The following is a 12482-nucleotide window of genomic DNA, read 5'->3' on the forward strand; positions in this document are numbered from 1 at the left end:
CAGTACTGTATTCATCAAACAACTAAGTAGTTAATAACTATGTTAAGAATTCTTAAAGCGTTGGAGTTCGTGACGTTTTTATCTTATTTTGAAATGCATGCTTTGAATTTGTCGGGTCGCGTTGCATTTCCGTTTCTTGTTTTACGTTCTCTGCGCGTCATTCGGCTCGTTAAGGTGATGTAGTGAATGACAACGTAAGTTCATATTTATCGTTTATTATCATTTATGTTGATAACGCACGCTACTGCCTATGTTTAGTAAGCGATGACTGTTTAATCTGTTTATGTGTTTGTTTGTGTAGAGATTGCACTTTATAGTTTGTAGTTGTTGTTAGTTGTTGCTAACCCGCTAATGTCGGCTAAAAATACAGTAAATTCATAAATTAAAGTTCGGCAAGCGTTTATATGTTAGTTTACCGACTTTAAGATTGTTGTTGATTTATTATTCAACACTACGGATGTGAAGTTCAACGTGATGACTTGAGTAATCGCTCACCGGAGTCTTGGTGCAGATAACCAGTCCTAAGAACAAATTCTCAACAAACTAAGTCATATTATTTATTTATTGAATATACAATAATGTTAATAAGGATAATGTAATTTTCAATAATAGGATAAAAGAAATAAAATACGCAAAAAATACCAAAAAAAAAAGGATTGTTTATGGTTACTGCGGCTATATTAGGGCGTGCATATAAATCTAGGAACTGATACCCTACTTCACGGGTTTCAGACTTCGCGGGGGGTTGACACCCCTCATTAACAGTGAAGTAGGAGGGATCACTGTATATGTGTGTGACGTTGATGTGTGCTGTCCTTTGAGGCAAGAGAAGCATGATATTTAAACAGGAAATACACAAATTCTGCTAATGTAATGATGAAATCATTGACGTAATCGGATTGAAAAAGAAAGTTCATGGACAGGGGAGGGGGCAGGGAGCCTCTGCCCCCCTTGCCTGCCCTGACCGCCTCTCCCTGCATGTTACTATTCCAGGCTTGCCAGTCCATCTGTCCAAACTGCACGTGGTTAGTTTCCGACCGGGTTTGTGGAAATGCGCTGATGTGTGCGTACAAATGCATAACCCAGAGGCAACAATCTGTTGTTGTAGTCCAGAGTGCCACAAACAGTGATAACTTGGAGAACTATAAAGAGGTGAGACTGATTTTTGAGGGGCTGGAATGATGCAGTTAAAAAAGTCCTTGATGACCCCGATGATGACCTGTCAGTCAACAAGTGGAGGGAATCAAGTTAATAAATGTTCTCAGCATGCTCATTTTGCACCATGAAAAATCAGCTCATCTAAACTAACATCATGGCTTGGGGCAAAAGCACATATTGAAAATGTTTTTATGAAAGGTCATAAATTCATGAAAATAACAGGAGGGGTTGCATGAAGGTTACTAAGTGAGTTCTACCTATCGCTTTTTGCCTCTACTCGACCACCAAAGCGTTATTCTACTTTCCTTCATTATAGTAAGTGCAACATTTTTCACTCAGGTTCGGCAAAGCAAGTTTATTTTTCCCCGATTCTTTGATCTTTGCGTCAAAGTAGTGTTGCGTCTTAAAAGTGAATTGTGATATATTGCGATACAGCAAATTGCGATACATTGGATCACAATGACTGAAAAAAAAACAAGTAAATTAATGAAATAGACAAATTTAATTTATTCTTTTTCAGGAGCCACATACCATTGACAACTATGTGCACACATTTAACATTATTTTAAAACAAATAAATAACATTTATTTCTTTCAAGCATACAACTGTAAACAAAGTAGATCTGTGCAGTCTGAATTTCTTTTTTTGAAAGAAAAACGTTTTTCACTGATTAGTTATTTGGCTGAAAACATATCACACAGGAGGTACGACACTAAAAAAAAGTTTGTTCATTGATCTAGAGGACTGGAGGAAAAAAAACCATACAGTAAGTGGTTCATGAGGCTTCGTTTTCGACTGTTAGTCGCTTTGGTAGTAATTAGAAAATCAAGTATTTTTCATGATGTCACCTGGTTCCGAAGCACTGACGTAAAAGCTAAATATCTTCACCATTGGACCTTGCTAAAAGACTCTTGTGTAACGTGTAATTCTCATAGAAACTTTGTCTATCAAGGAAACACAATTTTGACCGAACTACATTCGAACTCTCGTCCATTCTGACTCACAATTATAATTGCCTTAAAGCAGTTTTGAAATGAAAAATCTTGGTCTCATTTTTTTATACCACAATTTGAAAAAGTGAGTACATTTTTCATATGCACTGTAGTTACCATCTTTAGAGTGTACTTACACAGCGTTTTTATTTACGCCATATGGTGCCCAAAGCGCTTTTACAAAGAAATAATGGCTTGATAGATTCTAACACTGTGAAGTAGAAGAGAAATCAACTGGAGTCAAAATGTCACACTCCCCCACCATCCATGGCTGGAAAGAAAAGAAATCTATCAGTGTCACAGTTGGGCGATTATCAAGTCGATAGAACTGACGTAAAGGAATAGTCGACTTATTTAGCCAATTTCGGCAGTAAAAATGTATGCCTATACTATATTTGATTACAATTATGTTTCATGTCAAATAAATATGTTTAAGACTCTTTTTGCCTCTTGCTGTGGATTGAAAATGACATCACAAGTGTTTGTGAAAGTCATGTGATCAGGTGAGCCGTGATTGGTTGTTACCCGAGCCTTGAGCACAGGTGATGTCGATTTCAGGCAATAATATGGAAAAAAATGATTTTAAAATTTGGGGTGAAGGTTATCAAATGAACACCATTGAAAACCAGTTGTCTAAGATGAATTTGCCTTTTTTTTTTGTCAATTTTTTGTATCACGAAATTGAGATTTTGCAAAAGTGGCAGAATTAGATAAGTGGTTTACAAGCCATGTTTAAAACGAGTTACTACTGAGTTGTGTTATTTAAAGGATAGTATTCTCCTCCAATCTTTTTTTATAGAAGTAAAAAGCTTATATTTTGTCTATAATTCATTTCATTACTAAATTTCTCAAGTACACTCAATACTTTTAATATCATTTTTTTTCCTTCTTACTTCGTCTTGACTGAAAATGACATCAAGCACTGAAAGGTGTGAAATCAACCACCTTGTGAAGGTCACGTGACCAACAGTTGAGGCATGATTGGTCATCACCTGTGCCTTGAACAAAATATGATGTATTTAGCAGCATTCCTGCACTGTGCAGGGTTTGTAAGGTGCATGTGTGCATGCAGTAAAGTGACTGGTGATGAGGCAGATTCGTGCGTAAGGGATTTGTTGAGAATCCGGACGGCCTGCGAATAAAGATGTTTGCCAGCCTGACAGTCCTGACCCTCAGGCTCCTGTAGCGTCTGCCTGATGGCAGCAGTTCAGTTTCATTTAACACATTCAGTGCCGTTGACAGCCATAGATTTCAAAGGTCCATTCCTGTGCATTATGGAGAAAACATTCACTTTTTACTGCTGAAAATGGCTAAATAACTGGAATATCTCCATTCCAGTTTATCACTATTGGCCTATTGCTGGTTTTTATTGCCTACTTTATTATTTGCTCTATTATGTAGGTCTCAGGGAAGTGAATGGAAGAAGAATTTCACTGCATAGTGTTACTATGCAAATGACAATCCAATCCAACTACAATAAAAAAATCCAGAGACAATAAAAGTCTTGAATCTTTTAATTGTTCTGTTTGTAGTTACTGTGCCATGCTTCCTGCGAAAAATATTTTACAAGGTATCCCACGTAGATTTATGAAGCATCTACGGTTTGTTTATTTCTTGTCTTGCTTGGCGCCAAAGACAACACCAAGATAACGTGCCCTGAATTATATCAGAATCTATTTTTGATGCTGTCACACTTGGTCAGGTTTTGTTTTGCCGGCGTGAAATAAAGCATTTTTCATCTGAATGATGCAATGAGATTATTTTTACCCCGGCGTGTCTAACCCTTGAAGAAAATTACCTGAATCCCATAGTGGAGATTGTGTCTGTTTTTATCTGTTGCTCTTTGCGATGGCCCGCTGCGCTGGAGGCAAACAACATTCCCGTTCATTTCAGCCTTGGAGAGCAGAGCATAAACCATTAGCCTGCCTCCTCCACTGTCTTTCGGATGGAGAGAAAAGAGAAGGCGAGCAAAGTCGGCGGCTTGCTGCTTTATTGGCTCAGTGGCCGGCTGCGGCGCTCCAGTGCATGCAAAACAGCAGGTGCGGAAAAGCCAGACAATAAGGAAGCGTACAAAGGCGGCGTGGAACTATTTGAAAAGGCCACTTTTGAGTCGGCGCTGCCTAAAATGTTCTCATGCTGACAGCGAGAGCCGACCGAGGCCGATCTCCATGAGGTAATGAGACGTGTTGTGCATCTGAGTGCCATAAATCACTCAAAGATGCAAGTGCTGTGTAAGAAAAAAAAAGAAAAAGTGCGCGTGTACATCCTTGACTGCGAGATTGCATTATGCGGAGAGAACAATTTCTCTTTTCGTGACAATAACGACATAGAGTAACTCAAGAGCGATTTGACTGCTGGGGAATTGTTTACTTTGCCGTGTCGCACACCAGAAAGGATTTCCCTATCCTGAAAAAACAAACCTTATAATAATGGTTTTGGTAAGCATTGGGGAGTATGACATAGAACGTTGGTTCTCAGTGTTTTTTTCAGTGATGTACCCCCTGTGAAAAATTTTTTCAGACTGTAAAAATAGTTATTAAAAAATATTTGTCCCCCTAAAAATATTCAACATAAAGTGTCAGACCTGTTGTCAAACAGAAATAATTTTAAATAAATATGTCTACAGAAAAATATTCCAATTAAAGTGTCTTCTAATTGGGATCTTAGTAGAGATGTGGTCACAAAAATAAATCATTAACTTGACAGGTAACGAGAGGTGGCACATGACAAATTGGGTCGAACCATTCTCCTAGTATAGGGGAGAATCTGGCTTTTTACAATAATGAAATTGAACCTAAAATTTGTTTGAACTTATATTTTCCTGAAACAATTAATTCAATAATGATTTTTAAAGAATTTTTGCATTTTCGTTTTCTATTAAATTTTCTATTATATTTTTTCGATTAACCATTTTGACTGCTCGTGCATTTTTTCCCCCACTGATTGTTTATTACGCAATGGCCCAGTAAAGGTTGAAAATGTTTGCTAATGTTACTTCTCTCCCTTCTTGCAGTTCGGTGAGGTGAAACTGTGCTTTGTATTCAGTTGTTTCAACAGTTGCAGAGATGCGAACGCGAGGGAGCAGACGCGCTAACATTTCACAACAACGTACACACTCGGCTGGCGGCGAAGATGTGTTTTCCTCCTCGCGGAGACTGAAGTTTCTGAACAACATCCAAAAAGAGCAGGACGTTGTAGCTAATACTTTGTAGCAGCTGCGTGATGCTACAAAGGCCAAAGTGTGGGCGCTTACACTGATTAGCATGAAGAGTGCCAGAGCATTCTGGCACCAAACAAGACTGTTTGTAATTAGAGGATTGCGCCTCAGAGTGAGGACTGGGCACTGTGCGCCGAGCTGCAAAGAGCATCCAATCTTTAGAGAGCTGCCAAACTCCCGGACAACATTTGCTGCTACTGCTACAAGATGGAAGTCACTCACGCTAGCGTTTGTGCCAAACGTCGCGCGTTCAGCCCATGTACTTCACAATTGAACGTAAAATTTCCCCATCTCTGTGGTGGAGCCGCATCACACTCAGGTTGCACGATAAGTGCAGATTGACTGCCCATTACGGAAGCCAAGTATTAATGAAATTTTATTTCATCATCATTGCATGATGGACTGTGGTGGACCCAAGTGCTACGAAACACGAAGATAGAACTAAGGAGGAGTAAAATCAATTTATTTTCCTTAACAAAAAGTTCAACGCGAGGTTGTGACATGGTTGTTCTTTGATATTTCTGTTTCTGCGAAGTTGCTAAGGCCCTTTCGTTAGCTTTGTATTGTCATAACAGTATTTAATATCTAAATTCTCAGTGACAAAGGGTCAGAACGATAACTCGATCTCTCAAGCTATAGTCTCGTGATCTTTTATTAGTTTCTAGTTTTCAAGTTTAGCTCCAAAGTGAGTTTCTTTCTAAGAGTTTAGTTTCCGAGTCTACTTGTTCTGTTTTCTGATGCTTGCCGTAGTTACAATGTATTTTTGTGTATACAACTTTACACGACTAAGTCAGGTAGTCGACTAAAAAAATAGGTCGACTAAAAAGATCTGCCTGAAGCTGTAATTGTTGTCTATATTGAACATTTTTAGAAGAAACGAAAACTGCTCCTTTTTTCATATAAACTACTAAATGTGACAAATGCTCCGAGATAAAGTGAAGCTGCTGTTATTTGGAGTATTTTACCAACAGAAAATGTCTGGTCACTGCTAGAAAAGTGAAAATTTGTGGGATTTCCCAGGTTCCCTTTTGCCTATTAAACATAGCAATATACTGTAGTTGACAGATAAATGGCTTCGATCTTGAAGCAGCGGTAGACTCAGAAGCCAAAACTGCAAAAGGCAGCACTGCCGGGGAAAAGTGGCCAAAGTCGCTCGTACAAGCAGAGTAGCGCTAAGCTTTTTCTGCTGACCACCAAAAGTGGATTTTAATAAGGTTGGGAATGGAGAGCCATGTTCTATTCAGCAACACAATGAGCTCAAACTCTTGTGTCTACGCTGCTGGAATCACACTACAAGAGGCGCTCATGCAGGGAGGGTGAAATGGTTCATTTAATAAAGAAAGATGGCACTGATGCTGAAAACCTGTGTCAGATTCAATTCTTAAAAGCAAAAATGCTCCTCAATCATTAAAGCTGGATTAAGGAATGAGTGAGTGATTTTATTCCCTACTGCGTTATTTACACTTCCTTTTAGGTACTACCGCCATGGCATGAGCCATGGAGGAACTGTTCCGGAAAGATTTGCAGATCCACAAATCACTTTTACAGCAGACACAATTTGATAGGGAACAAACCGTAAATCTTCATTTAGTATCGCTTGTGTAGTATTTTATCGAATTATTTGATCTTTACATCAAAGGCATTTCACATCAAATGGAAAGCGTTGAAAGAAAGGCATCAGGGAGCTGAAATTTCACCCATATGGTGACAACACATCAAAGTTCAACATGGCACACGGCTTAGATAAAACACTACCAAAAATGTCTCATCCCTTGGCTAAAATACTGTGAAAATGATGTGGAAGAAAATGACCCAAAAAATGGTCAAAATACTGCTCAAGGGGTAAAGGTGAGCATTTTTTTTCCACATATAGCCAAATCATAAATCCACAAAGCTGCTTGAGAGTACGTACTTTAGACGGATGAGTCCAAACTTGAGTTGTTCGGAGAATTCGTTCTATACTTAAAGATGCAAACATAAAGCATAAGAAAAAAAAACACTGTTCCTACTGTCAAATATAGAGGTGGCTCTCTTATGCTCTGGGGCTGCTTTGCTACATCTGGAACACGATGTCTTGAGTCTTGAGCAGGGTACAATGAACTCTCAAGACTATCAAGGCATTTGGAGAGAAACGTGCTGCCCAGTTTTACAAAACTTGGTCCTCGCTGCAGGTCGTATGTCTTCTAAAATGTTCAAGAATGGACCAACAGTAAAACATTGGACTTCTCTCATCTCTCTCTGGAAGAAGCTATAATATACCATCTGGAGGATGCGCCCTAGAAACCACACAGCTGGAGCAGTTAGTTCACTAGGAGCGTTCCAAAAAGATCTGTTCATAGGTGAAAAAGTCTCACTGATACCTACAGAAAGCATTTGATTTCAGTGATTGAATTCAAAATGCTGTTTACCGTATAACTGCCTCACGGTTCAGGGGTCCCAAGTTCAATTCCAGCCGGCCATCCTGTGCAGTTTGCATGTTCTCCCCATGCTCGTGACTCCTCCCACATTGCAAACACATGCATCTTTATTAGGGACATGACATGGCCTGCAGTATACATTGCTTGGTGCGCCGCTAATTTCAGTTCATAAAACTGTATTTACAATATGTTACCATGAGCAAAACTTAAAGAATGAACAAACGACAGATGAGACGGGAGGACAAACGTATTTATGCATCTCGAAAAAATGACCAAACCTAAAATAAAAGGAAATGATAATGTGCTTGAATGCAATTCTAAACTGTGAATATGCGTATAATTTACATGGTTTAACAAGCAAATGTAACCATTGACACTAAGGATATGAGGCAGTCTCATTTGAGCATGAATTTGCTGCTCTCGGAGCAATTTGTCAGATGAAAAAGTGGCAATGGATTATGAAATATACATTTATTCCGGTCTCCTTGTGTGCACGTTCTCTCTTGCCATTACCTCTCGTCCTACAATACTCTTACCCCTCCCTTCTCGCCCCCTGCCATCTTGTCTTGAAAACAGTGTTGTGTTGCCACTGTGAGCTCTGAAGGAGCTCAAACTGGCGGCTAGGGAAGCAGTGAAATGGAATAATTTAATCGCATTAAGAGAAAAACATTCTCTTTTCATCTGTAAATTCCTGAGGCACAGTTTTTTTTTTCCTTTGAGCCTCCTTTTTTTTAAACCACCTTTACAACTACATTATTCTGTCCAACCATCGACATGCTTGCTGGGCTCAGGGTACATCCATCAAAACTTTCTTCAACACACACACACATGCAGGCACACGCTTCTCCGTGAACTTTGAGGAACTGCTGAGTGTATCGACTTTATATACAGTAACTATCGTTTCATACTTGTTGTCACGAGACGATTTCCTGGTCCAGGAATGATAATCGAAGAAGTCATGTACCGATAAGCAGGTGTTTCCATTTTGAACATGGCACCAGCATCCATTTTCCACACCATTGGATTAATTGTGGCGATGTGACATTCCCGAATGACGCGGGGCTTTTGAACGGCTCTTCAATGTAAACAATAGGGTTTGAGTTAGAAGCCTTTCTGCACTTTTCTCATTGTTCGCTCTGGAACAAGTACAAAAAAAGTCTCGCAGGGACGTTGCAAGACGTTGCGTATTCCGCATGCTTATATTTACTTATGTTCTAAAGAGAATGCAGCGTTTTTGAATGTTTATTTTTTGGACTTGTCCTATGTGTAAAAATGAAGCTATGTTCGACACAATTCCCACACAAAACATATATGTGTTAAAGTTAACAAAAAAAAACACAAAAGTGCCAGTTTTTTGAACGGCTCTTTTCAGTGAACAGTTTGTGAATGAATGCTTCCTTTCAAAGAGTCAAAAGTCCCATCATCAACTGATGGACCATTTACTGCTTCAGAAACAGCAGACGTGTGTGTGACTGCAGCCAATCAGAGTCCAGCATTTCCTTCTAACTTTGGTTTGCAAGTTGAAGTAAATAGAATCTGCAAAAACAATTGAGAAAGATGCAGTAAACAGATATTAATAGCAATGACCTAACGCGCCTCTAATGGGCAATCATAACTTGGCGTCATCTTCTGAAGAAGTTCTGAAACATTAGTAGTTTTGCCCCTGCTAAATAGTTTTTCAATCACACAATCCAAAGCAGCAATCCTCATGTCACGTTTTGATCCATTTCTATTAGTTCTACAACAGTAACAAAGTTGAATGAAATTGTAAAACAAATGTTTTTTTAATTAATAAAATGGGCCTGTTAGAGGTTAGAAATGTAATGAAATTAAATTAGCACGTCCGGCTCACATGTGGAGGTCGTTGGTTCGATTCCGGCTCTGGCTTTCCTGTGTGGTGTTTGCATGTCCTCCCCATGCCTTCATGGGTGGTTCAGTTTCCTCCCACGCTCCAAAAACATGCTTGGTAAGTATGTCGGACACGAGTTAGGTGTGATTATGATTGGCTGGGAAACAATTCAGAGTGTACCCCGAGTACTGCCCAATGACAGCTTAGATAGGCTCCAGTACACTTGCGACCCCAGTGAGGATGAGCATGTGAGAAAATGGATAAATATGTAAGTTGTATTTCTGTTTGTTTTATTACCAATGCCTCAAATTTGTTCACATTTGTTATGTTACCAAACTCATTTTGCAAATCATCTTTCGCCATTGAAATGTATAAAAATGCATTCATTCCGTTTCAGGACACATCACACACACACACTCACACACAAAAAGTGGTACTTCAACTTCTGTCTCCTGGCAGTTGGCAAATCATCTTAATGGCACATTATCACCACCAAATGTTAGTGTCCTTCCGCTGCTAGGAAACTAGCGTGAATTGATGGTAGCCAGATGTTGTGAGGTTTACTGGCACAATAAAGCCTGCGGGTATCTGAAGTGTATACCAATATTTTACTTTATGGTAAGTTTAAAAAAAAAATGGGCCAAGCGATGGATTGTAGCTCAAAATTTGCATGTCAATGCACCATTGTGTTCTGTACATGTTGAAATCCATTGACAGAATTTAGAAATTTGAACAGAGGATTATTATATAACGTATATATAATGTTCAAGCAAACAAAACGCACAATTTTTTTTTTTAAATTGCTTCTGAGTTGTCCTCTGCTTCTATGGTCTGTCCACTACATCCCCTTCCTTTCAAATCCAGTGAGCCCCCAATTTTGCACACACACAACTCCCATGGGGGGAAAGCCACCTGAAGAGCCCTGAGGATTAGCGGACTGCCTCAAATCCTGTTCAGAGTGCTTTGCTCCCTTTCTTGACAATGAAGAAGCTCACACTAACCTCATGTACAAAAAAAAGGCAATTACAACACAAAACACAGACTTTTCCTCTTTAATTCATGACTGTATTGAATTTATTGTACGATACATGGACGTAAACCATCTTTTTTTTTTCTAGCATTCGATTTCAGGCTAATAAATGTTGAATAATTTGATTGCCCGTCCTACATGTGAATCAATCTTTATCTGCCTGTAATCACACCGTATGCACAGCAAGACAAGCAGCTTTGCCTCTGGGCCGCCTTAGCAAGCGGCGCATTCCATTTGGATACTGTCACACCAGGAGAACACAAAAGAGGAGCTTTCACACAGCAAATCTTTTAGCTCACAGCCGCAGCATCAGCCAAACTTTAAAACTGCTCACTTGTAGCTATCGTTGCATGTCCCTTTTTTCTCTCTTTGCCATTAGAGAGCGCTCTCATTCAGCCAGATCACAATTGAAATCATTAGTGTACTCTTATTTGGTTATGCAGCCCAAATAGTGTTCTACTTTTGCACATTTTTTACAATTATTTCCAATATTGGAGGCCTTTCATTTTATTATATTTCAAACATATGAGTATTGATATTAAGGTATATATTACCAATAGAAGTACGTCCGATTTTGCCGATGACGCTTTTCAGTTTCTGTGTTTGAGCTATTATTTTCTAGTTTTGTGGTTCAATAAACATGCTTTAGGCATTTCACTGAAGTTCAGTTGTTTGCATTATTCTTTTTTTAGCGGCAATTTCTACACTTTTACTGCAAATATCAGCTCTCGGCCTCGGTACTGAAAAATCTCTAATATCTCTAATATATATCTCTAATATATATATATATATATATATATATATATATATATATATATATATATATATATATATATATATATATATATATATATATATATATATATATATATATATATATATATATATATATATATATATATATATATATATATATATACTAAACCAAAACACCTACAAACAAAAGTAACAAAATAAACCAACTGCAGCAGAGTCAAGGTCACCTTGAACACAATCATTCATATATAACAGTAAACATTGAGGCAGGAAGGGTAACACAGAAGCCCCGAGATATTTATTATTCCAATGAAAGACTATTAGCATGCCACATGTTCTTTTATCTTGAACTTCCTGCGGGGCTGTGATGCACTTAGGAGCATGAGGGAATAAACTGAGAGGCTGAACTATGACAGAGGAAACGCTCATTTCAAAGTTTGTCAGTCTGATAAGAATCATCAGCAGTCAATGCGCACAAAGAATATGTAGATTTTTTTTTCCTCTGACACACTGCGTTCATTGATTTTGAGTGAAGATTTAAAGGAGCTGCGATGTGGGATATATAGGAAAAACTGATGGCAAGTGCGATGCTAATCAGATAAGTAATGCAGTGACGGACAGGAAGGAGATGAAATCGAAAATACTGTGGAATTATGGGATGAGAGCCAATGGAATGAGGCACAAACAATGAAAGAAGCGTTGAATGAGGGAATGAATACAGCAGATGGAGAAAATAGGGACGATCTGATGGCGGGGTTAATTGTTTTACTGTCAAAATTTATTGCACTGTTTACACCATCAGACTTTGTGAAGCACAAAATTCAATCAAGATCAAGGGGTGGAGCTACATGGTGGCCCTCCCTAGCCAAACCGAGGGGCAAAATTTTATGTTTGTTTGTTTTTGATTTTTTACCCTTAACACATTTACTGCCAGCCCAGTAAAAATGTATCTATGGACGCCACTGGCAGTGAATGAGTTAAATGTTCATCTGCGAAATGATTGTTGTTTGTTTCAAGGAATGCATTATTATTCTTTGATATATGTCAAATGACAATAGAATA

The sequence above is a fragment of the Hippichthys cyanospilos genome, chromosome 2, assembly GCF_059441005.1.
Source record: "Hippichthys cyanospilos isolate Australia breed blue-spotted pipefish chromosome 2, RoL_Hcya_1.0, whole genome shotgun sequence".
In the NCBI taxonomy this organism is placed as follows: domain Eukaryota; kingdom Metazoa; phylum Chordata; class Actinopteri; order Syngnathiformes; family Syngnathidae; genus Hippichthys; species Hippichthys cyanospilos.